At 39.3% G+C, this 26,892-nt stretch overlaps 1 pseudogene; it reads left to right on the top strand.

Moving 5' to 3' along the window:
* The first annotated feature begins 354 nt into the window (after positions 1 to 354).
* LOC129656412 (bile acid receptor-like) overlaps positions 355 to 26,892 on the top strand; it is a 43,504-nt pseudogene continuing 16,966 nt past the window's right edge.

The raw sequence follows: 26,892 nt of genomic DNA, 5'->3' as shown, positions 1-26,892 counted from the left end.
TTTTAAGCGATTTGCTTTGAGTTCAGTGAGAGAGAGTGGCTTGAGATTTTTGAGAACACAGGCCAGAGGGGAATCCTTTGGGAGAGATTGGCCAGACCCCATAATTGAAAGGCAAGCGGAGGCTCCTACTGGGAGCTTAAGTCGTCACCCCTAGTTGCAAGAGGAGTTACGAGAAGAGAGCTCTGTGTCGAGGTGGAGCGTCCCGCACCGTTGCCTTCAGAGTGGCCTTAGGCTGGGGGTCCCCGGCACCCGGAGAGGACTAAGTTTTAGGGCGCTTCTAGAAAACTGTCCAGATTGGATCTTATCTTAATTTAGGGGCCGGCTTGAATGGAGTGTTGCATGTAAAGCAGTCAAATGGCAAAAGGCTTATGTCCTGGAGTTGGTCAGTCTCAAGAAAAAGAGAGTGTAGAGAAAGCAGGAAGAGAGAGAGGGAGAGAGAGGCCAATATTCCTCGTGGTACATAGAAAACCAATAAAGCCTTTACACAGGACTTGTACTGCTCATGAAGGCACAGGGCGTCCTCTCAAGGAGCCCGGGCAGGAAAGCAAGCTCGGCAGGCTTCCACTCTCCGAAGAGCTGGCCGTGGAGAAGGAGAAGGAACCTCAACCCCCTGGGTTTCGGCACCAAAAATGTAAGGTCAGGAGTTAGAGTAGGCGAGGTTCAGAAAAAGAATGAGACTGGCACTCTACAGGAACAGATCACCTCTAATGAGGCGAGCAGGATCAGATCACCTTTAACGAGGCGAGCAGGGGCAGCAGTCAGATTAGTGAGCTGTTTCACTTATCTAAGAAAAGAGTAAGTATATATAGGCATGTATGTAGAAAGCCACTGTCTTAAGGGGGCCTGTTCTTTTCCAAGGTTGCTGGGAGTAGTTATCTCTTAAATGGCTGGGGCAAGGAGTTCTGGAGGTGGGCCAGAGGCTGGGCCGGTTTGGAGCTGGGCGTAATCAACCTAATGTCTATTTTTTTCTTCTGGTGAGAAAGTTCTTTGTTTTGCCTAGAATGGTGGGGAGGACCTGGAGGGGAGTTTTAACTCTGGGCTACCTTGAGCCATGCAACTTTCCTTCGCCTCCTGTCTTCTTTCATAGAAACTAATACATAATTTTATTGCCTCTTCGAGGACTTTTTGAGGATCAAATTCTGTATCAGTCAGGATTCAGTCCCAGAAGCAGAACTGGAAATTTTAAGTGATCTATTATAGGGAATAAGTTGATACAATTGTGAAGGTGACTAAGCAAGTCCAAAGTCCATAGGCAGGTTATCAGGAAGGGAACATCATAAGCAGGCTAGAACCTACCAGCATGAATGTTTTGGAGTCTTTAGTTTCATTCTCTTTCCTTTTGTATCAATTGTCTCTCCCCTCCTCACAATGATCATTCTCATCATTTTACAAACATAATTTTTTACTTCATGTTAACAGCAACAACAACAATAATACAAAGTAAAAAACATCACTGGACCTTACAACTCAATCTAGATACCATCCTACTTCTCTGCTCCTCTTCACAACTAAAGTGAAAGTGAAAGTTGCGTCTAACTCTTTGTGACTCCTTGGACTGTACAGTCCATGGAATTTTCCAGGCTAGAATACTGGAGTGGGTAGCTGTTCCCTTCTGCAACCCAGAGAGCTTCCCAACCCAGAGACCTTCCCAACCCAGGGATCAAACCCAGGTCTCCCGCATTGCAGGCAGATCCTTTACCATCTGAGCCACCAGGGAAACCCTTCACAAGTAAATTTCTGGCCAAATGAATAGAAAATGTTTCTATCTGTTGCATTTTGCTACCTCACCATCTCCCATTCACTCTTCAATCCCCTGTAATCTGGTTTCAGTCTCACTATCCCATACCATTAAAGCTGTTGTTGCTTTAATGTTGCTTTAACAATTTATTGTTAAACTCACCTTCCCGGAGTTTCCCCTGAAGTTCAGGATGACTGTGTTACATAGGTCTGACTAATGAGATGCAAAATAATTCTGAGGGAAGGGGGAGTTTTTCTACTCTTGGTAAAGGGTATATGGTGTTGGCACCACACCTTTCCTTTTCTTCTGCTGTTTTGTACATGAGCCCAGAGCAAGGACACCCACTTTCTAGTCATGAGAGAAAGTCCAAGGGAATCACAAAGCAGTAGGCTCTGATGATTGGCTCCCTAATACCTTTAGCTGCTTACATCCAGACTTTTTGTTGTGTGGGAAAAATAACAGACTCCTATTTGGGGTTTAAGTGGATTTTTTATTTCTTGACTCTGAAATTGGTTTTAATTAATTCAATCATCAACTACTTTCATGCTGCTAAATTCAATGGAAGTTTCTCTCTTTATCTTATTTATCTTCTCTCAGTAGCATTCTACTCTATAGAATACCTTCTCCGTGAAACACATATTTCCATTTATGCCTTTAATGCCTCTTTCGTGGTTTCTCTATTTGCTTTTTAGCTGCTGCTACTGCTGCTAAGTCGCTTCAGTCGTGTCCAACTCTGTGAGACCCCATAGACGGCAGCCCACCAGGCTCCCCCGTCCCTAGGATTCTCCAGGCAAGAACAGTGGAGTGGGTTGCCATTTCCTTCTCCAATGCATGAAAGTGAAAAGTGAAAGTGAAGTCGCTCAGTCATATCTGACTCTTCACGACCCCATGGACTGCAGCCTACCAGGGTCCTCCATCCATGGGATTTTCCAGGCAAAAGTACTGGAGTGGGGTGCCATTGCCTTCTCCACACTTTTTAGCTACTCAGTCTATTTTGTGAGTTCACTTTTCCCAAAGCAATACTTAAATATTGGAGTTCCTCAAAGCTGTGTACAACTACTTTTTTTCTTCCAAGGTGATCTTATATAGCTCAATAGCTCTAAATACCATCAGTATCCTGGTAACTTCAAGATTATTACCTTCAGTATTGACATTTCTGAATTTCAGCTTCATGTATGTAATTCTTTGCTTGACATTCTAGATGCTTCATAAACATTTTAATCTCAATGTGGCCAATGCTGAACTATTGCTTTCTCTTAACATCCATGTCTCTTCCACTCTTATACATCCTAGTAAACAGTAATGTAATCTGTCAACCAGAAATATGGAAGTAATCCATTTTTCCTTATTTCCATCATCCTTAGTGTGGTAGGTACTATGGATTGGCTCACTTAGTGTCCACTGCAATTAGCTATTCCCTGTTTTTCCCTACTTTAGAGACTGGAAAGTAAAATATCAATTCCCTAGCTTCCCTTGCAATTGAGTGGTCAGTGACATAGGTTTTTTTTTTTTTTTCATGACATAGTTTTCATTAAGGAAATATAGATAAATGTCTCTGGAAGTGCTTAACTTTCTGAATAAAGTATCACTAAAAGAAAAATTTTGCAACTCTGTCTTTCTTACTGGAACTTATCTGTGGTACCTAGAAGTACCACATCCATCTTGTGACTATATGGTTCAAAGTCATATGTTATTATGAAACAGCAAAGAATAAAAGGATCTGAGACACAGATGAGATTGATAGAACTGCTTATTCTCAGACTTCTTTTTGTGCAGGGCGGGGGTGAGGGGGAAGCCTCTACTTAAGTCATTGTAGTAGAGTTTTCTGTTTGTTGTTGTTTAGTTGCTAAGTCATGTCCAACTCTTTTGTGACCCCATGGACTGTAGCCTGTCAACCTTATCTGTCCATGGGATTTCCCAGGCAAGAATACTGGACTGGGTTGCCATTTCCTTCTCCAGGGGATGTTCCTGCCCCAGGGATCAAACCCACATTTCCTGCTTCTCTTGCATTGCAAGAGGATTCTTTTACTACTGAGCCACCTTGGAAGCCCAGAGTTTTCTGTTATTTGTAGCCAAATGCAATTTCTGACTCTAACCACCCAATCCATCAGCAAGTCCTATGGGTTATACAACAAAGTATATCTTGAATCTGCCCTCTTATCTCCTAATCCATATCACCACCATCATCTTAGTCTAGGTTACCATCATCTCTCACCTGGAGTACTGTGATAGTCATCTTACTGGTTACCTCACTTATTTTGCTCTCCTCCTCCATATATTGCATCAGAATTATGTGAAAATAAAATTCACTCATTCAGTACTTAGTTAAGAATAGAGGAGAATTACTTCAGCTTAACAAAGAGCGTGTATAAAAATCTTAGCTGACATCACACTTAATGGTGAAAAACAATGCTTTCTTCCTAATTTTGGAAGAAAGGTAAGCATGTCCACTCTCACCACTCTTATTGAACACAGTACTGGAAGTTCTAGCCATTTTAATAAGTCAAGAAAAAGAAATAAAAGACATACAGATGGGAAAGGAAGATATAAAACTATTTCTCAAGAAAACCAAACTATTTCTCCTTGCAGAATATATGATTGTCTACATAGAATATTCCAAGGAGAAGAAAAATCTCTTTAGAGCTAATAAATTCAGCAAGGTTGCAAGATACAAGAACAACAGAAAAATGCAATCATATTTCTATAAATCAACAATGAAGTAACTACAATTAAAAACAATACTATTTACAGTCATTCCAAAGAAAATGAAGTACTTACATATTTACTTAGCAAAACATGTACAGGATTTATATGCTGAAATTTGTGAGGAAAGAAATCAAAGACCACCCAATTAAATGAAGAGGTATACCATGCTCATGGGTTGGAAGGCAATTCTCCTCAAACTGATCAGTAGGTTTAGTGCAATTCTTATAAAAATCCTAGCAATTTTTTTTTGTGTGTGTGTGTATGTGTGTAGAAACACACAGGGCTCAGCTGGTAAAGAACCCACCTGCCAGTGCAAGAGACGTAAGAGCTGTGGGTTCGATCCTTGGGTCGGGAAGATCCTCTGGAGGAGGGCATGACAACCCATTCTGGGACAGTATTCTTGCCTGGAGAATCCCATGGACAGAGAAGCCTAGAAGGCTACAGTCCATGGGGTTGCAAAGTGTCAGACATTACTGAGGCAACTTAACATGCATTTTGAAATTTATATGAAAAATTGTCTCAGCACATGTCCCAGAATGACTAAGACAATCTTGAAAAAGAAGGGTAAAGTGAGAAGATTCCTCCACTAAAAATCACATTTTTTCTAGTTAGCTACTGCAAAAAAGTGAGATATGGTTGTGGTGGAGAGATAGATAAATTAATTGATAGAATAGTGAAACCCAAAATATACTCACACATGTATGCCCAACTGAATTTTGACAATGTGCAAAAACAATTCAACAAAGGAAGGATCACTTTTTCACAAACAGTGTCCAAGCAATTGACTACTCACTCAGTATTCTTGCCTGGAAGTCCCACGGAAAGAGAAGCTGGTGGGCTACAGTCCCTGGGGTCACAGAGTTGAACACGACTGAGGAACTGAACACAGACAATCAAAACAAAACCTTAAACTTCGTATCTTATAAAAATAGTAACTAAAAATGAATTCTAGACTTGAATGTAAAACTTAAAATATGAAACTTTTAGAAAAATATGTAGAAGAAAATTTTGGGAATCCAGAGGCAAGGAAAGAGTTCTTAGACTTAATACTATTAGTATAATCCATAAAAGGATGAATTGATAAATTATGCTTCATCAAAATTAAAAACTTTTGCTCTGCAAAAGATTCTGTAAAGAGGATGCAAAGATACACTACAGATTAGGAAAAATATTTGCAAAACCACATTTGCAACAAAAGAGTACTATCTAAAATATATAAACAACCCTGAAAACTCAGTAATAAAAAGATGAACACTTCAATTAGAAAATAGGGAAAAGGCATCAACAGACATTTCCCCAAAGAGGATAAACAGATGGCAAAAAAACATGTGAAACGACATTCAGTATGATTAGCCACGAGAGAAATGCAAATGAAAAGTGCAAGCTACCACTATACATCTATCAGAAATGCTAAAATTAAAAATAGTGACAATATCAAATTCTGGCAAAGATGCAGAGAAATTGGATCATTTCTATATTGCTAGTAGAAATGTAAAATTATACAGTTATTCTGGAAAAGTTCGACAGTTTTAAATAAAATACAATATACAATTATCATAAAACTAGAAGTTATATGTTTGGGCTTTTACCTCAGAGAAATGAAAACTTATGTTCTTATGTAAATTTGTACATGAGTGTTCATAGCAACTTTATTTGCAGTAGCAGAAAATGGAATTAACCCATATACCCTTCCAAAGGTAAATATTTATACTGTGGTATGCCCGTAACTGGAGAAGGCAGTGGCACCGCACTCCAGTACTCTTGCCTGGAAAATCCCATGGACGGAGGAGCCTGGTAGGCTGCAGTCCATGGGGTCGCTAGAGTTGGACACGACTGAGCGACTTCACTTTCACTTTTCACTTTCATGCATTGGAGAAGGAAATGGCAACCCACTCCAGTGTTCTTGCCTGGAGAGTCCCAGGGACGGGAGAGCCTGGTGGGCTGCCGTCTATGGGGTCGCACAGAGTTGGACACGACTGAAGCGACTTAGCAGCAGCAGCAGCAAGTCCGTAACTGGGCTTCCCTGGTGACTCAAGATGGTAAAGAATTCTCCTGCAATGCAGGAGACTGGGTTTGATCTCTGGGTCGGGAAGATCCCCTGCAGAAAGGAATGGCTACTCACTCCAGTTCTTGCCTGGATAATTCCATGGACAAAGAAATCTGGAGGGCTACAGTTCATGGGGTTGCAAAGAGTTGGACATGACTGAGGGACAAACACCTTCACTTCTTCATGCCCATAACCACAGACTACTACTCAGCAATGAAAACAAGCAAACTATTGATATACACAACAATTTGGATCAACCTCCAGGGAACTAATAAAGGAAAAAAGCCAATCACAAAAGGTTACACATGAGCTTCCCTGGTGGTCCAGTGATTGAGAATTGCCTTGTGATGCAAGGGGCCCTGGTTTGATCCTTGGTCTGGGAGGATCCCACATGCTGCAGAGCAACTAAGCCTGTGTGCCACAACTGATGAGCCTGCACTCTAGAGCCCATGAGCTGCAACTACTGAAGCCCTCACACCTAGAGCCTGAGCTCCAAGACAAGAGAAGCCACCACAATGAGAAACTCACGCCCTGCAGCCAGCAGGTAGCTTCCGTTCACTGCAACTAAAGAAAGCTGGAGAGAGCAACAACAAAGGCCCACCACAACCAAAAATAAAATAAATTAATAAAAAAGGTTACACAATATATGATCAATTATATAACATCTTGAAAAGACAAATTTTTAGAAATCGGGGACAAATTAGTGGTTGCCAGAAGTTAAGAATGGGGAGATGGAAGAGGGAGGTGGGTGTGGTTAAAACAGGGTGACTTGAGGGATTCCTAATATTGGAATTATTCAGAATCTTGATTGTGTGATGGGTTCATGAACCTACAAGTGATAAAATTGTACAGGATTTAATTCATATGTGTAAATAAGTATAGATAAAATTGGGGAACTCTGAATAAGGTGTTTTTGTCAATGCCCATATACTGGTAGCTACATTATACTACAGTTTTACAAATTGTTATCGCTGGGGGAAACTAAATTAAGCACATGCTCTATCTGTATTATTTCTTAAAACTGCAAGTAAATCTACAATGATCTCAATGAAAATGTCAATTAAAAACAAAACATCAAAAGAAAACAAAACAAAAAATATACTTCAGATGGTGTCTTTTCTGCTTAAAATCCTTTCGTGATTTCTCATTATGCCCAGAATAAAATTCAGACTTCTCTCTTAAGGCTGTTATAATCTGGTTTTAATTTCTCTCCAGTCTCATTTTGTTCTGTTCATGTCTTCTGTCGCCATTCACCACACTGGCCTTCTTTGGATGTTACACAAACCAACACACAACTAACTGTGTATTGTTCCCCCTAAAACACTCATCCCTCAACTTGTCCTATGACTAGCTTTTCCTCATCCTTTAGGTCTTGCTTTGGATGTCACTTTCTCAAAAAAACCTTCCCTAATGATCTTCCTAGTTACACAGCAAACAAGTGGGTTAGATTTGTAACTTTTTAGATTTTTTAAAATTGATAATATAGCAATATCAGTATATTTTTAATGGCATGTATCTATAAATAGAGGCCAGCTGTGTATTGAGTGACACAATGAAAAGAATAAATTTCAAGAAATTTCCTCATTTGTGCTTATTAAATGGTATCAGTGAAACATATGAGCATGAATAGAATGCTCTGTTGACAGAAGCCTGGGTAAAATTTGAAAAATACATTCTACTTTCCTTATTTTAAAAATATCAATATATCTTTAAATACCTTGGAATGAGCATCATGCTAATGTCACAGTAAGTCTACACTATTATTATAAACCAGGGAAGTACATATAAAAATTTCGTAGCTGTGAAGTTCCAGACGAATCTTTTTTTATTGGCTGCAGCCACGCTGCTTGCAGGATCTTAGTTCTCCACCAGCTTTTAAACCCTGTCCACCTTGATGCTTTTGGACTGTGGTGTTGGAGAAGACTCTTGAGAGTCCCTTGGACTGCAAGGAGATCCAACCAGTCCATCCTAAAGGAGATCAGTCCTGGGTGTTCATTGGAAGGACTGATGCTGAAGCTGAAACTCCAGTACTTTGGCCTCCTCATGCGAAGAGTTGACTTATTGGAAAAGACTCTGATGCTGGGAGGGATTGGGGGCAGGAGGAGAAGGGGACGACAGAGGATGAGATGGCTGGATGGCATCAGCGACCCGATGGACATGAGTTTGAGTGAACTCTGGGAGTTGGTGATGGACAGGGAGGCCTGGTGTGCTGTGATTCATGGGGTCGTAAAGAGTCGGACACGACTGAGAGACTGAACTGAACTGAACTGAACTGAACCACTGTGAAAGTGCTGAGTTCTAACCACTGGACAACCAGGGAATTACCAAAAAATTTTTTTTTTGTAAAACTAAACAAGGAAGCTGATTGTCAATGAATTATAATATCTCAGATATAATCAGGGTATAATTGAGGCTATGAGTGGTCAGGATGATATGAATAAGTAAAAAATTTGAATCACTGAGCATTTGAAATTGTATTTTTTTAATACAGAAACTTATAACTCTGCTTATAAACAGAGGTTAAAATTGGGAATTATATAAGCAAAAACATTTTATAAATTATCCCTGATATTTGTATGTTAATAGTGAAAGAATTGAAGTTCTTAAAAAAAAATGTGTTCTCTTAAGAAACAAATGTTCTGGAGCTTAGAAGTTAAGCAATGCTTTTTAAAAAATCAAGTACTTATATGTTTGTTTTGATATTTCCCTTTCCTTTTTTTATACTTATCCTATCATTTCTTGAGGAAAATGTTTTACATATTAGGGTGAAGTAGTAAAAATTGACCTGGAACTCCATCATTTCCAGCTTCATGTAGTTGTTTTGCTATTTTTTCATGTAAGGTTGCTAGTAGAGTATCACTTCTTTTAAGACATAATTTGGAGCCTATTTTTGGAATATCTTAGAGTCAACACAAATGAATTATAATGCAATGACTTATTTTTTGGTTCACTAATAACAATTCTCAGATACAGACCTATTATTTTAAAAAGTAAACAAAACTCTATGTGAGATGACTTGGAGATTTTTTATCAGGAATTCTACTCCATAGTAGATGAAAACTTTTGAAGAATTCATCATCAGTATAAGAGTCTGAAGTCAGAAACTGGAGGTGGACAAGATCAGATGCCAGGAAAAATAGAGAATGTATACTGAAATTGAGCCATGTTTATGTGAAAGTAGAACTGGGCAGGACTGAGACAAAAGTGTAGAGTCAGATAAAAATACAGTGAGTCATCAGATCAGAGACAGTGTGACCAGGAGAATGGAGTTCAGTGGTAGAACACATTTGTAAACTTCAGTTCAGTTCAGTTCAGTTGCTCAGTCATGTCCGACTCTTTGCAACCTCATGCACACCAGGCCTCCGTGTCCATCATCAACTCCCAGAGTTCACCCAAACTCATGTGCATCAAGTCAGTGATGCCATCCAGCCATCTCATCCTCTGTCGTCCCCTTCTCCTTCTGCCCCCAATCCCTCCCAGCATCAGGGTCTTTTCCAATGAGTCAACTCTTTGCATGAGGTGGCCAAAGTACTGGAGTTTCAGCTTTAGCATTATTCCTTCCAAAGAAATCCCAGGGCTGATCTCCTTCAGAATGGACTAGTTGGATCTCCTTGCAGTCCAAGGGACTCTCAAGAGTCTTCTCCAACAGCACAGTTCAAAAGCATCAATTCTTCGGTGCTCAGCTTTCTTTATAGTCCAACTCTCAAATCCATACATGACCACTGGAAAAACCATAGCCTTGACTAGTTGAACCTTTGTTGGCAAAGTAATGTCTTTGCTTTTTAAACTTTGTAAATTTGCTTCTGTACAAATGTCTTAAAGGAGTGATACTCTGAGTCTGGTATCCAACAGACTTTATATATGTAAGAGACAATAAAGAGATCACCTCATGCGAAGAGTTGACTCATTGGAAAAGACTCTGATGCTGGGAGGGATTGGGGGCAGGAGGAGAAGGGGACGATAGAGGATGAGATGGCTAGATGGCATCACCGACTTGATGGACATGAGTTTGAGTGAACTCCGGGAGTTGGTGATGGACAGGGAGGCCTGGTCATGGGGTCATGGGGTCACAAAGAGTCGGACACAACTGAGCAACTGAACTGAATGAAATTATTTATAAATCCTATTCAACTGCTTGGATTTTCACTGAGTTTAATTTCTGCTACTAATTATCCATGAGAACTTGAAAAAGGAATAGTATCTATTTATGTTGCAGTTTTTCTTAGCCATAAACATGAGAGAGTTGGATTAGATGATTTGTACACATCTAACATTGCAGCAGTCTATAAATTATTATTACACACTACTAATTGGTTTAACCGAAATGGCAACCCACTCCAGTGTTCTTGCCTGGAGAATCCCAGGGACGGGGGAGCCTGGTGGGCTGCCATCTGTGGGGTCGCACAGAGTCGGACACGACTGAAGTGACTTAGCAGCAGCAGCAATGAAACTTCAAGTTGAATTGTTACAGCATCTATATTAGTGGAGTTTGAATTTAATGGTTTTTCCCCTTTGCTTTATGTATCACTCAGTTGTTTGTAGAGGCCCAATGTTTTGAAATCAAAATAGAATGTCAAATTCAATTAAGAAAACAAAGACTTTACTAAGTAAACAATAAGAAGCTCTGGCAGAATGTGACCTGGAAGGTCTCAAAGGTCTCTCCTTAATGATCTGGGTGCCATTTGATTTGTGTGAGCTTGTAACTGCCCTTGCTTTGACTGGAGAGGACTGGGTGGGAAGTTCATCTCTAAGATAGAGATGAAGCATTGCTCTGCAGAGTGTCTATAGCTTAAGTTTATGCAGAGTGCCCCTTCTTTCCACTCCTTGATAAATAGGGAAATGGCTCAGTTGCTCCAGATGGAAAGTTAAAGTCATTGCTAAATCTGTATTCATTCTGTTAGGAAAAGAACAATCTCTAGTAATATCACTGAACTGTGAGTATTTTGTTCTCTCTAAAATAAGAAAAATGTATTTTGTGCTGTCTAAATTGGAGAAGGCAATGGCAACCCACTCCAGTACTCTTGCCTGGAAAATCCCATGGATGGAGGAGCCTGGTGGGCTGCAGTCCATGGGGTCGCTAAGAGTCAGACACGACTGAGCGACTTCACTTTCACTTTTCACTTTCATGCATTGGAGAAGGGAATGGCAACCCACTCCAGTGTTCTTGCCTGGAGAATCCCAGGGACGGGGGAGCCTAGTGGGCTGCCATCTTTGGGGTTGCACAGAGTCGGACACGACTGAAGTGACTTAGCAACAGCAGCTGTCTAGATTAAATATGAATGTTAATTTTGTTGGTAACTTTATTATTAAACTATTAAATAATATTAGTTTTAGATATTAAAAAATAATAAGATATTCTTTTTTGAGATCCTTAGATTTCACTAACAGTAAATTAATTTTGCAAGGTGAATAAGACAATTGTTATTACTATGAGAGTCAAACTGTAAAAAACATTTTCCCCTTGAAAATAAAAAATTTAATTAAGTAGATCACACAGTAATTTGATTCCTAAAGAATGACAAGGTAAGCAAGGGAAAAACAACAAATAACACACAAGGGAATACCCATAAGGATAACAGCTGATCTTTCAATAGAAACTCTTCAAGCCAGGACGGAATGGCAAGACATACTTAAAATGATGAAAGAAAATAACCTACAGCCCAGACTATTGTACCCAGCAAGGATCTCATTCAAGTATGAAGGAGAAATCAAAAGCTTTTCAGACAAGCAAAAGCTGAGAGAATTCTGCACCACCAAACCAGCTCTCCAACAAATACTAAAGGATATTCTCTAGACAGGAAACACAAAAATGGTGTATAAATTTGAACCCAAAACAATAAAGTAAATGGCAACGGGGTCATACTTATCAGTAATTACCTTAAACGTAAATGGGTTGAATGCCCCAACCAAAAGACAAAGACTGGCTGAATGGATACAAAACCAAGACCCCTACATATGTTGTCTACAAGAGACCCACCTCAAAACAGGGGACACATACAGACTGAAAGTGAAGGGCTGGAAAAAGATTTTCCATGCAAATAGGGACCAAAAGAAAGCAGGAGTAGCAATACTCATATCAGATAAAATAGACTTTAAAACAAAGACTGTGAAAAGAGACAAAGATGGTCACTACATAATGATCAAAGGATCAATCCAAGAAGAAGATATAACAATTATAAATATATATGCACCCAACACGGGAGCACCGCAGTATGTAAGACAAATGCTAACAAGTATGAAAGAAGAAATTAACAATAACACAATAATAGTAGGAGACTTTAATACCCCACTCACACCTATGGATAAATCAACTAAACAGAAAATTAACAAGGAAACACAAACTTTAAATGATACAATAGACCAGTTAGACCTAATTGATATCTATAGGACATTTCATCCCAAAACAATGAATTTCACCTTCTTCTCAAGCGCACATGGAACCTTCTCCAGGATAGATCACATCCTGGGCCATAAAGCTAGCCTTGGTAAATTCAAAAAAATAGAAATCATTCCAAGCATCTTTTCTGACCACAATGCAGTAAGATTAGATCTCAATTACAGGAGAAAAACTATTAAAAAATCCAACATATGGAGGCTGAACAACACGCTGCTGAATAACCAACAAATCACAGAAGAAATCAAAAAAGACATCAAAATTTGCATAGAAACGAATGAAAATGAAAACACAACAACCCAAAACCTGTGGTACACGGTAAAAGCAGTCCTAAGGGGAAAGTTCATAGCAATACAGGCACACCTCAAGAAACAAGAAAAAAGTCAAATAAATAACCTAACTCTACACCTAAAGCAACTAGAAAAGGAAGAAATGAAGAACCCCAGGGTTATTAGAAGGAAAGAAATCTTAAAAATTAGAGCAGAAATAAATGCAAAAGAAACAAAAGAGACCATAGCAAAAATCAACAAAACCAAAAGCTGGTTCTTTGAAAGGATAAATAAAATTGACAAACCATTAGCCAGACTCATCAAGAAACAAAGGGAGAAAAATCAAATCAATAAAATTAGAAATGAAAATGGAGAGATCACAACAGACAACACAGAAATGCAAAGGATCATAAGAGACTACTATCAACAATTATATGCCAATAAAATGGACAATGAGGAAGAAATGGACAAATTCTTAGAAAAGTACAACTTTCCAAAACTCGACCAGGAAGAAATAGAAAATCTTAACAGACCCATCACAAGCACGGAAATTGAAACTGTAATCAAAAATCTTCCAGCAAACAAAAGCCCAGGTCCAGACAGCTTCACAGCTGAATTCTACCAAAAATTTAGAGAAGAGCTAACACCTATCCTGCTCAAACTCTTCCAGAAAATTGCAGAGGATGGTAAACTTCCAAACTCATTCTATGAGGCCACCATCACCCTAATACCAAAACCTGACAAAAATCCCACAAAAAAAGAAAACTACAGGCCAATATCACTGATGAACATAGATGCAAAAATCCTTAACAAAATTCTAGCAATCAGAATCCAACAACACATTAAACAGATCATACACCATGACCAAGTGGGCTTTATCCCAGGGATGCAAGGATTCTTCAATATCCTCAAATCAATCAACGTAATACACCACATTAACAAATTGAAAAACAAAAACCATATGATTATCTCAATAGATGCAGAGAAAGCCTTTGACAAAATTCAACATCCATTTATGATAAAAACTCTCCAGAAAGCAGGAATAGAAGGAACATACCTCAACATAATAAAAGCTATATATGACAAACCCACAGCAAACATTATCCTCAATGGTGAAAAATTGAAAGCATTTCCTCTAAAGTCAGGAACAAGACAAGGGTGCCCACTTTCACCATTACTATTCAACATAGTTTTGGAAGTTTTGGCCACAGCAATCAGAACAGAAAAAGAAATAAAAGGAATCCAAATTGGAAAAGAAGAAGTAAAGCTCTCACTGTTTGCAGATGACATGATCCTCTACATAGAAAACCCTAAAGACTCCACCAGAAAATTACTAGAACTAATCAATGACTATAGTAAAGTTGCAGGATATAAAATCAACACACAGAAATCCCTTGCATTCCTATACACTAATAATGAGAAAACAGAAAGAGAAATTAAGGAAACAATTCCATTCACCATTGCAACGGAAAGAATAAAATACTTAGGAATATATCTACCTAAAGAATCTAAAGACCTATATATAGAAAACTATAAAACACTGGTGAAAGAAATCAAAGAGGACACTAACAGATGGAGAAATATACCATGTTCATGGATTGGAAGAATCAATATAGTGAAAATGAGTATACTACCCAAAGCAATCTATAGATTCAATGCAATCCCTATCAAGCTACCAACAGCATTCTTCACAGAGCTAGAACAAATAATTTCACAATTTGTATGGAAATACAAAAAACCTCGAATAGCCAAAGTGATCTTGAGAAAGAAGAATGGAACTGGAGGAATCAACCTACCTGACTTCAGGCTCTACTACAAAGCCACAGTTATCAAGACAGTATGGTACTGGCACAAAGACAGAAATATAGATCAATGGAACAAAATAGAAAGCCCAGAGATAAATCCACGCACATATGGACACCTTATCTTTGACAAAGGAGGCAAGAATATCCAATGGATTAAAGACAATCTCTTTAACAAGTGGTGCTGGGAAAACTGGTCAACCACTTGTAAAAGAATGAAACTAGAACCCTTTCTAACACCATACACAAAAATAAACTCAAAATGGATTAAAGATCTAAACATAAGACCAGAAACTATAAAACTCCTAGAGGAGAACATAGGCAAAACACTCTCTGACATACATCACAGCAGGATCCTCTATGACCCACCTCCCAGAATATTGGAAATAAAAGCAAAAATAAACAAATGGGACCTAATTAACCTTAAAAGGTTCTGCACATCAAAGGAAACTATTAGCAAGGTGAAAAGACAGCCTTCAGAATGGGAGAAGATAATAGCAAATGAAGCAACTGACAAACAACTAATCTCGAGAGTATACAAGCAACTCCTACAGCTCAACTCCAGAAAAATAAATGACCCAATCAAAAAATGGGCCAAAGAACTAAATAGACATTTCTCCAAAGAAGACATACAGATGGCTGACAAACACATGAAAAGATGCTCAACATCACTCATTATCAGAGAAATGCAAATCAAAACCACTATGAGGTACCATTTCACACCAGTCAGAATGGCTGCAATTCAAAAGTCTACAAGTAATAAATGCTGGAGAGGGTGTGGAGAAAAGGGAACCCTCTTACACTGTTGGTGGGAATGCAAACTAGTACAGCCACTATGGAGAACAGTGTGGAGATTCCTTAAAAAACTGGAAATAGACCTGCCTTATGATCCAGCAATCCCACTGCTGGGCATACACACTGAGGAAACCAGAAGGGAAAGAGACACGTGTACCCCAATGTTCATCGCAGCACTGTTTATAATAGCCAGGACATGGAAGCAACCTAGATGTCCATCAGCAGATGAATGGATAAGAAAGCTATGGGACATATACACAATGGAGTATTATTCAGCCATTAAAAAGAATACATTTGAATCAGTTCTAATGAGGTGGATGAAACTGGAGCCTATTATACAGAGTGAAGTAAGCCAGAAAGAAAAACACCAATACAGTATACTAACGCATATATATGGAATTTAGAAAGATGGTAACAATAACCCTGTGTACGAGACAGCAAAAGAGACACTGATGTATAGAACAGTCTTACGGACTCTGTGGGAGAGGGAGAGGGTGGGAAGATTTGGGAGAATGGCATTGAAACATGTAAAATATCATGTATGAAACGAGTTGCCAGTCCAGGTTCGATGCACGATACTGGATGCTTGGGGCTATTGCACTGGGACGACCCAGAGGGATGGTATGGGGAGGGAGGAGGGAGGAGGGTTCAGGATGGGGAACACATGTATACCTGTGGCGGATTCATTTTGATATTTGGCAAGACTAATACAGTTATGTAAAGTTTAAAAATAAAATAAAATTAAAAGAATGACAAGGTAATTTTGGACTTTAGTTGGACTTGATATTTGATGTGATAAGTCATTCCACAGTGCTGTTTACTGTTATATTTTAAAAATTAAACTTTTTTAAAATAAAGAACTTATTGATAAGCTACTTTATTTTTTGAAGCAATAGATTGTATGTAAATTCAGGCCTCTTGAAATAAATTCTAATAAAGGTGTATTCAGGGAATTATACTTTTGTTGAAAACTCTATGATTACATAATTATGAAAATTATGTCAGATTATGGACATAGACACAAAAATATTTCTATATCCCTATAGAATATATAAAATATATAGAATATATAAAATATTACTTTCATATTTATGAATTTTCTAAATATTTAATCTATTTTCTCTTTCTATCTTATGTTGTGAAAAATACCTAACATGGTATTAATCTCTTTTTTCACTTAGAACTGTATGGATGATCTGATTAGATTTATATGAAATGTCTAGAATAGGCATATTCATAGAAACAGGAAGTTGCTTAGTAGTTGTCAGGGATGGGGAGGAGGGAATTAGGTGTTATGCTTACAGATATAGGGTGATCATTTTGGGGTGACAAAAATACTCTGGGATTAAGTGATGGTACTTGCTACACACTCTGTGAATATTTTAAAATCCACTGAAGTATACAGTAATTTAAAAGAATGAATATGATGTTATGTAAATTACATATGTAATTTGTTAAATTACAAATGTAAATCACATATTGATAAAGCTATATAAATCCATGAGTAGACTTCACAGTGTTAAATCCTCCTTGTATTCAAAAGTTAAAGGATAAATTCTTATGAAAGAATCAAGAACCCTTAGTTTGTGTTATTAGTCAAATATATTCTTTTCATTTTTCCTGGTTCCAATAAACTCAGAGAATTTTGGCTCAAAGAAGCACTACCATAAAAAATCTTTTTATAATTACATATCACCTAGCGCTATTGCTCATTTTTTAGTAGATACTATAATGAAAACTAAAAGGTTTTTCTTGTGAAGCAATCTATTATTTTTCAATTAAGTCAGTTTTAAGCAACACATTATTCATGATTCAAATTACATATATTGTAAGGATAAAAATGTGAAAACTTAAAAATTCTTTAACTGATAGATGTAGTTCTTAGGAATTGATGTTTTTCCTGTTAAGATTTTAGACATATGAAGATTTACTAAGATCAGTTTATGGCTAAAGCAGAGGAGATGCAAATTCATTTATTCAATTAAGGTTTTTGGCAATGGCACCCCACTCCAGTACTCTTGCCTGGAAAATCCCATGGATGGAGGAGCCTGGTAGGCTGCAGTCCAAGAGTCAGACACGACTGAGTGACTTCCCTTTCACTTTTTACTTTCATGCACTGGAGAAGGAAATGGCAACCCACTCCAGTGTTCTTGCCTGGAGAATCCCAGGGATGGGGGAGCCTGGTGGGCTTCCGTCTATGGATGGAGTCGCACAGAGTCAGAAACGACTGAAGTGACTTAGCAGTAAAATAGCTATCATAATCTGTGAAAAATACAGTTTTTTGTAAAGTTGTATTTGTTAAACTAAAAAACAGACTTTGCCCAGGGCAAAATTGATCCTCTTGATAAAATCTCCTCTCTTAACTAAGTTATTTTCTTTTAAAATAAATATTTACTAGGAAAGATAATGAAACAGAATCATTCCAAGCCCATTGTAACTTTTCTCTTTGTTTCGATAGGATAGCAAGTTTTTAATTACACACCTCTCTCTATGTTGTTAATAATTTACCTAAGTATTTTTAAACTAATTTTATAAGCTTATTGTTTCTGAAAATTTTGTTTTTCCATGAATACATACTGTTATATTGATACTTCTGTTAGTTAAAGAGGGAGGGGACATATGTATACCCATGGCTGAGTTCTGTTGATGTATGACAACATACACAACACGGTATTGTATGTGACACAACACAGAACACAACACAGAAACCAACACAGTATTGCAAAGCAATTATCTCCTATTAAAATAAATAAACTTAATAAATAAAATATTTCTATTAAACATTAAAAATCTGAAGAAAAATTTAATTAGTGAACATTTTATGTAGAAAATAATGCAACTATTACTATGAACATCAAAAAGAGATAAATATTTCCTATTTTTAAAAGGCATATTTTAATCAATGGTTTATTTATGTCCCATATATGCTCTGAAATATAACTACAAGCATACCTCATTTCATTGCACTTTGCTTTGTTACACTTTGTAGATACTGAGTTTTTTACAAATTGAAGTTTTGTGGCAACCCTACATTGAGCAAATCTATTGGCATCATTTTTTTCCAACAGCAGTTAGCTAAGTTTGTGTCTCTGTGTCACATTTTGGTAATTCTAGTAATATTTCAAACTTTTCCATTATTATTGTATTTGTTATAGTGACCTGGATCATTGATTTATGATGTTATTATTGTAATTGTTTTGGGGTACCATGAACCAACCCATACTCATATAAAATGCGAACAAAATATTGTATGTGTTCTGACGGTTCCACTGACTCGCTGGTTCCCATCTCTCTGCCTCTCCTTGGGCCTCCGGATTCTTTCAGACTATATTGAAATTAGGTCACTGAGTAACCCTATGATGACTTCTAAGTGCTCAAATAAAAGGAAGAGTCTCATGACTCTCACTTTAAATCAAAAGTTAGAAATGATTAAACATAGTGAGGAAGAAGGTATGCTGAAAGCTGAGATAGGTCAAAAATTAGGCCTCACGTGCCAACGGTTGTGAATGCAAAGGAAAAGTTCTTGTAGAAAATTAGAGCTGCTTCTCTAGTGAACACACAAATGATAAAGTGATATTGCTGATATGGAGAAAGTTTTAGTGGTCTGGATGGAAGATTAAACCAGCCACAACATTCCTTTAAGCTGAAGCCTAATCCACAGCAATGTCATAACTCTCTTCAATTCTACAAAGGCTGAGAGTGATGAGGAAGCTGCAGAAGAAAAGTTCAAAGCTAGCAGAGGTAGTTTCATGATGTTTAAGGAATGAAGCCATCTCTATAACATAAAAGTGCGAGGTGAAGCAGCAAGTGCTGATGAAGACACTGTAGCAAGTTATCCAGAAGTTGTACCCAAATAATAAATGAAGGTGGTTGTTTTTTAGTTACTAAGATGTGTCCGATTCTTTGCAACCCCATGGACTGCAGCACACCAGGCTTCCTTGTCCTTCACTATCTCCCAGAGTTTGCTCAAATTCATGTCCATGTCCATGAGTTTGCTCAAACTCGTGATAGAGTCAGTGATGCTATACAACCATCTCATTCTCTTTCGTCCCTTTCTCCTTTTGCCCTCAATCTTTCCCAGCATCAGGATGTTTTCCAATGACTCAGTTCTTTGGATCAGGTGGCCGAAGTATTGGAGTTTCAGCTTCAGCATCAGTCCTGCCAATGAATATTCAGAGTCGATTTCCTTCAGGATTGATTGGTTTGATCTCCTTGCTGTCCGAGGGACTCTCAAGAATCTTCTCCAACACCACAGTTTGAAAGCATCAATTCTTTGGCGCTCAGCATTGTTTATGGTCCAACTCTCACATCTGTACATGACTACTGGAAAGATCATAGTTTTGACTATACAGACCTTTGTCAGGAAAGTGATATCTCTATTTTTTAATACACTGTCAGGTTTGCCATAGCATTCATTCCAAGGAGCAAGCATCTTTTAATTTCATGGCTGCAGTGATTTTGGAGCCCAAGAAAATAAAAGCTGTTTCCACTTTTTCACCTTCTATTTGCCATGAAGTGGTGGGACTGGATGCCATGATCTTAGTTTTTGAATGTAGAGTTTTAAGCCAGCTTTTTCACTCTCCTGTTTCACTTTCATCAAGAGGCTCTTTAGTTTCCCTTCAGTTCAGTTCAGTCGCTTAGTAGTGTCTGACTCTTTGCGACCCCATGAACCGCAGCATGCCAGGCCTCCCTGTCCATCACCAACTTCCAGAGTCCACCCAAACCCATGTCCTTTGGAAAGCTCAGCAGTGGCCACAGGGCTGGAAAAGGTCACTTTTCATTCCACTCCCAGAGAAAGGCAATGCCAAAGAATGCTCAAACTACTGCACAATTGTACTAATCTCACATGCTAGCAAAATAATGCTTAAAATTCTCCAAGCCAGGCTTCAGCAATACGTGAACTGTGAACTTCCAGATGTTCAAGCTGGTTTTAAAAAAGACAGAGGAACCAGAGATCAAATTGCCAACATCTGCTGGATCATTGAAAAAGCGTAAGAGTTCCAGAAAAACATCTATTTCTGCTTTATTGACTATGCCCAAAAGCCTTTGACTGTGTGGATCACAATAAACTGTGGAAAATTCTTAAAGAGATGGGAATACCAGACCACCTGATCTGCCTCTTGAGAAATCTGTATGCAGGTCAGGAAGCAACAGTTAGAACTGGACATGGAACAACAGACTGGTTCCAAATAGGAAAAGGAGTACGTCAAGGCTGTATAGTGTCATCCTGCTTAATTAACTTATATGCAGAGTACATCATGAGAAACGCTGGGCTGGAGGAAGCACAAGCTGGAATCAAGATTGCCAGGAGAAATATCAATAACCTCAGATATGCAGATGACACCACACTTATGGCAGAAAGTGAAGAGGAACTAAAGAGCCTCTTGATGAAAGTGAAAGAGGAGAGTGAAAAAGTTGGCTTAAAGCTCAACATTCAGAAAACGAAGATTATGGCATCTGGTCCCATCACTTCATGGGAAATAGATGGGGAAACAGTGGAAACAGTGGCTGACTTTATTTTTGGGGGCTCCAAAATCACTGCAGATGATGATTGCAGCCATGAAATTAAAAGATGCTTACTCCTTGGAAGGAAAGTTATGACCAACCTAGATAGCATATTCAAAAGCAGAGACATTACTTTGCCAACAAAGGTCCGTCTAGTCAAGGCTATGGTTTTTCCAGTGGTCATGTATGGATGTGAGAGTTGGACTATAAAGAAAGCTGAGTGCCGAAGAATTGATGCTTTTGAACTGTGGTGTTGGAGAAGACTCTTGAGAGTCCCTTGGACTGCAAGGACATCCAACCAGTCCATCCTAAAGGAGATCAGTCCTAGGTGTTCATTGGAAGGACTGATGTTGAAGCTGAAACTCCAGTACTTTGGCCACCTGATGCGAAGAGCTGACTCATTGGGAACAGATCCTGATGCTGGGAAAGATTGAGGGCAGGAGGAGAAGGGGACAACAGAGGATGAGATGGTTGGATGAGGAACAGTATGAAAAATTCCTCTTCACTTTCTGCCATTATTGTGGTATCATCTGCTTATCTGATGATAATACCACAGCAATCTTTTTTTGTTGATATTTCTCCCAGCAATCTTTTTTTTTAGATATCTTAATTTTTTAATAGATATTTTATTATTTATTTATGGCTGTGCTTGTTCTTCATTGCTGCACTGGCTTTTCTCTAGTTGTGGCAAGGAAGGGCTACTCTCTAGTTGCAGTGCATGACTTCTCATTGTGGTGGCTTCTCTCGTTGTGGAGCATGGGCTTCAGTAGTTGCAGGGCATGGGCTCAGTAGTTGGGGCTCCTGGGCTCTAGAGCACAAACTTAATAGTTGTGGCCCATGAGTTAGTTGCTCAGCAGCATGTGGAATCTTCCCAGAGCAGGGATCAAACCCATGTGCCTGCATTGGCAGGTGGATTCTTAACCACTGGATCACCAGAGCAGCCTCTCCTGGCAATCATGACTCCAGCTTGTGATTCATCCAGCTCTGCATTTTGCATGACGTACTCTGCATATAGGTTAAATAAGCAGTGTGTCAATATACACCCTTTTTGTACTCTTTTCCCAACTTGGAAGCAGTCTGTTGTTCCATGTCTGGTTCTAACTGTTGCTTCTTGACCTGCATATAGGTTTCTCAGGAGACAGTTAAAGTGGTCTGGTATTCCTATCTCTTTAAGAATTTTCATGGTTTACAACATGGTATACTGTATATTTTAAATGTATTGTTGAAATTTACTGCTCAGAAGTAAAGAATCAAAACATTATTGGTTATTGACAATGTACCTGGTCATTCAAGAGTTCTAAGGGAGCTGTACAGTCAGTTTAATGTTCTTTTTATGCCTGCTAGTACAACATCCATTCTGCAGCCCATGACTTTAACTTTCAAATCTTATTATTTAAGAAATACATTTTATAAGTCTATAGCTTCCACAGATGGTGATTACTCTGATGGATCTAAGCCAAGTAACTTGAAAATCTTCTGATGGGGATTCACCTTTTTAGATGCCATTGAGAACATTCATGAGTCATGGGTCAAAATATCAACATTAACAGGAATTTGATCCCAACCCTATGAGTGACTTTGAGAGGTTCAAAACTTCAATAGAGGAAGGAACTGCTATTGTTATGGAAATAGCAAGAGAACTAGAATTAGAAGTCAAGCATGAAGATGACTGAATTGCTGCAATTTCATGATAAAACATGAATGGATGAAGAGTTGCCTCTTATGGAAGAGCAAAGAAAATGGTTTCTTGAGATGGAAGCCACCCCTGGTGAAGATGCTATGAAGGTTGTTGAAATGACAACAAAGGATTTAGAATATTAAGTAAACCTTGTTGATAAAGCACTGGCAAGGCTTGAAAGATTGATTCCAATTTTGAAAGAAGTTCGACTATGTGTAAACTGCTATGAAACAGCAGGGCATGCTACAGAGAAATTGCTCTTGAAAGGAAGAGTCAGTCAATGTGCGTAACTTCATGCTATGCTATGCTAAGTTGCTTCAGTCATGTCTGACTCTGTGCGACCCCATAGACAGCAGCCCACCAGGCTCCTCTGTCCCTGGGATTCTCCAGGCAAGAACACTGGAGTGGGTTGCCATTTCCTTCTCCAATGCATGAAAGTGAAAAGAGAAAGTGAAGTCGCTCAGTCGTGTCTGACTCTTCTCGACCCCATGGACTGCAGCCTACCAGGCTCCTCTGTCCATGGGATTTTCCAGGCAAGAGTACTGGATTGGGGTGTCATAATATGCACTAGGAAATTAAAAAATGTATGTGACTTGCGTTATTGTGATATCTGCTTAATTTCAAGGGTCTGGAATCAGTCCTGCAATATTGCTGAGGTACACCTGTATTCCATAAACTGATAAAACATTTCTGCTTTAGAGAATGTTTGAGGGCATTTATTTATCAGTATTGGAAGGACTTAGTTTGAGAACATTGCTATTTGTGATTTGAAACCTGACAGTGGCATTGCTGTAAGATACTTATGTGTGAATTTGCCAGGATATTACCAGTCTGTTTTAATGTGCTATCTCTGATTTATTCTATACCATTTCTTAAATGAAATTTTGCTCAGCTAGAAAAGGAGTACTGCTGGGGTCCAGCCCTGGTTGGATCCAGGGATTCCCTCAGGATGACGGCATCAGCAATTTAGAATGCTGCTGCTGCTGCTGCTGCTGCTAAGTCACTTCAGTCATGTCCGACTCTGTGTGACCCCATAGATGGCAGCCCACCAGGCTTCTCTGTCCCTGGGATTCTCCAGGCAAGAATACTGGAGTGGGTTGCCATTTCCTTCTCCAATGCATGAAAGTGAAAAGTGAAAGTGAAGGCGCTCAGTCGTGCCCGACTCTTAGCGACCCCAGGGACTGGAGCCTACCAGGCTCCTCCATCCGTGGGATTTTCCAGGCAAGAGTACTGGAGTGGGGTGCCATTGCCTTCTCCGGCGATTTAGAATCACAATAGCTTAATTAAGTATTAATTAGAGATATAAACAGTGGTTAAATAGGGATAGCTCAGTGAGAAAATTCAGTGGAGAAAAGAGGCTGAATAACTTGGTTTATGTAGAAAACCAATAAAACTCCAAGACAAAGAGTTTGCGTCACCTACGTAGGCTGCAGGCATCCTCCCGTTCTCCCGAAGGAGAGGAGACATCTTAGAAGCCCAGGCAAAATTAGTAGGCTGGACGAGCCTCTATGCTCCAGATGGGAATTCAGCCAGAAGGTGAGAGAAAGAACGACATGGGGAGACCAAGCTTCGGTGAGCAAGGCCCGTAGCTTTATTTTCAACAGGGGCTTTTATACCCTAAGTTGCACACAGAGGATAATCAGATCAGATCATTAGATCAGATCACTCACTCAGTCGTGTCCGACTCTTTGCGACCCCATGAATTGCAGCACGCCAGGCCTCCCTGTCCATCCCCAACTCCCAGAGTTCACTGAGACTCATGTCCATCGAGTCAGTGATGCCATCCAGCCATCTCATCCTCTGTCGTCCCCTTCTCCTCCTGCCCCCAATCCCTCCCAGCATCAGAGTCTTTTCCAGTGAGTCATCTCTTCACATGAGGTAGCCAAAGTACTGGAGTTTCAGCTTTAACATCATTCCTTCCAAAGAAATCCCAGGGCTGATCGCCTTCAGAACGGACTGGTTGGATCTCCTTGCAGTCCAAGGGACTCTCAAGAGTCTTCTCCAACACCACAGTTCAAAAGCATCAATTCTTTGGCACTCAGCCTTCTTCACAGTCCAACTCTCACATCCATACATGACCACTGGAAAAACCATAGCCTTGACTAGACGAACCTTTGTTGGCAAAGTAATGTCTCTGCTTTTGAATATGCTATCTAGGTTGGTCATAACTTTCCTTCCAAGGAGTAAGCGTCTTTTAATTTCATGGCTGCAGTCACCATCTGTAGTGATTTCGGAGCCCAGAAAATAGGGGGTGTGAAATCATGCAAAGTCAGCAGTCTTTGATCCTTATCGAAACCAGGGTTTCTTTTCTGCAAACTTATCGTATACAAATGGTTTAGGTGATTTACATCATCTTCTGGCCAGAAGGCCTGTTAACATTTTATGACTCTGACAAAGGTTTGTCAACCATAAGACTTATTTTCTCTAAGAGTAATTATTTTAAAGTTTGGCGCCATCCTCCGAAGATGTTAAAAGTTGCATTCCTATAGGGCAAAGGTGCAGTGGGTTTACAACAAAGGAAAGAATTTATTACCTTAAGGGGCTAAAGTTGTTAATACCAAGGCCACTACTTATTTTTTCTACATACCAACTATATTAATTAATACACTTCCAAGGATACAATACAGGGGATGTGGAAACTTGACAGCAAGCATTGGCTCAGCAATGAAATCTTCTACTAGTTCTATTCTGACAATTTCTAACTCTCCAAGAGGCTCTATACTACATGAATATCTTAAGCTCCCCGTGCCTCTCCCTGCTGGGAGACTAAACAATCATATGCATAGCTGTAGGAGTCCGGGTAAACCTGTCAGGCAAGTTAGAGAGCCATCTGAGGGGTTTGTGAACTAAAACACTCTTGTCACGCCCAGGAACTTTATTAACTGGAGCTGTAAGTTATCTCTTTTTCAGAGAGAGAGATGGTGGTGGGGGAAAGCCCCCGTAAAGTCAGAGGTGTAGGTGAGAGCACAAAGCAGTAAAGTAGGCAGACTGTGGTTTTGGGGTAGACGCTCAGGCAGGCCCAGAGGGGCACCCCTTGAGTTCTGGCTCGCCTTGCCCACCAGAACTCCCACATAACCTTGTTATGGGTGGGGACTCCTGTGCTGGCTCCCGGCAAAGTACCAAATGTTTTTTAATTTTCAGATATTTAATGTTCTCTGAAGCCTAATGCTGAAAGCAATAATTTAAAAAGAAGGTTAACAACTTTAAGTTTTCATATTCATTTGGAATTTTCTAATATGGAATTTAGACTCAAAGAGAAGTTTGGAAAGAACTAAACAGGATTATTGCTAAAAACTGTGACACAAATTAAACTAATGGTATTTAGAATCCTTTTTATATGGAGAGCCAATAAACCTGTGGTAATAATGACTGATCTTACTGATTTTAGTTCTTACTTTTCAAGGAAAACTTCATATTGAAAGTGCACTTGGGTTTCCTTGGTGACTCAGTGGTAGAGAATCTGTCTGCCAATGCAGGATACATGGGTTTGATCCCTGATCCTGGAAGATCCACATGCCGAGGAGAGACTAGGCTCATGTGCCACAACTATTGAGCCTGTGCTATAGAGCCTGGTAACCACAACTCCTGAGCCTGTGTGCTGCCACTGTTGAAGCCTGCATGCCCTAGAGTCTGTGTTCAGCAACAAGAGATGGTGGCGAAAGTACCTCAGTTGTGTCCGACTCTTTGCAACCCCATGGACTGTACAGTCCATGGAATTCTCCAGGCCAGAATAATGGAATGGGTAGCCTTTCCTTTCTCCAGGGGTTTTTCCCAACACAGGGATTGAACCCAGGTCTCCCATATTGCGGTTGGATTCTTTACCAGCTGAGCCACAAGGGAAGCCCAAGAAAACTGGAGCGGGTAGCCTATCCTTTCTCCAGGGGATCTTCCTGACCTAGGCATAGAACTGGGGTCTCCTGCATGGCAGGCGGATTCTTTACCAACTGAGCTATGAGGG

This window comes from Bubalus kerabau, chromosome 6 (genome assembly GCF_029407905.1).
Source record: "Bubalus kerabau isolate K-KA32 ecotype Philippines breed swamp buffalo chromosome 6, PCC_UOA_SB_1v2, whole genome shotgun sequence".
NCBI lineage: Eukaryota > Metazoa > Chordata > Mammalia > Artiodactyla > Bovidae > Bubalus > Bubalus kerabau.
Note: the sequence above shows the minus strand (reverse complement) of the source record. Positions and strands in the feature narration are given on the sequence as shown.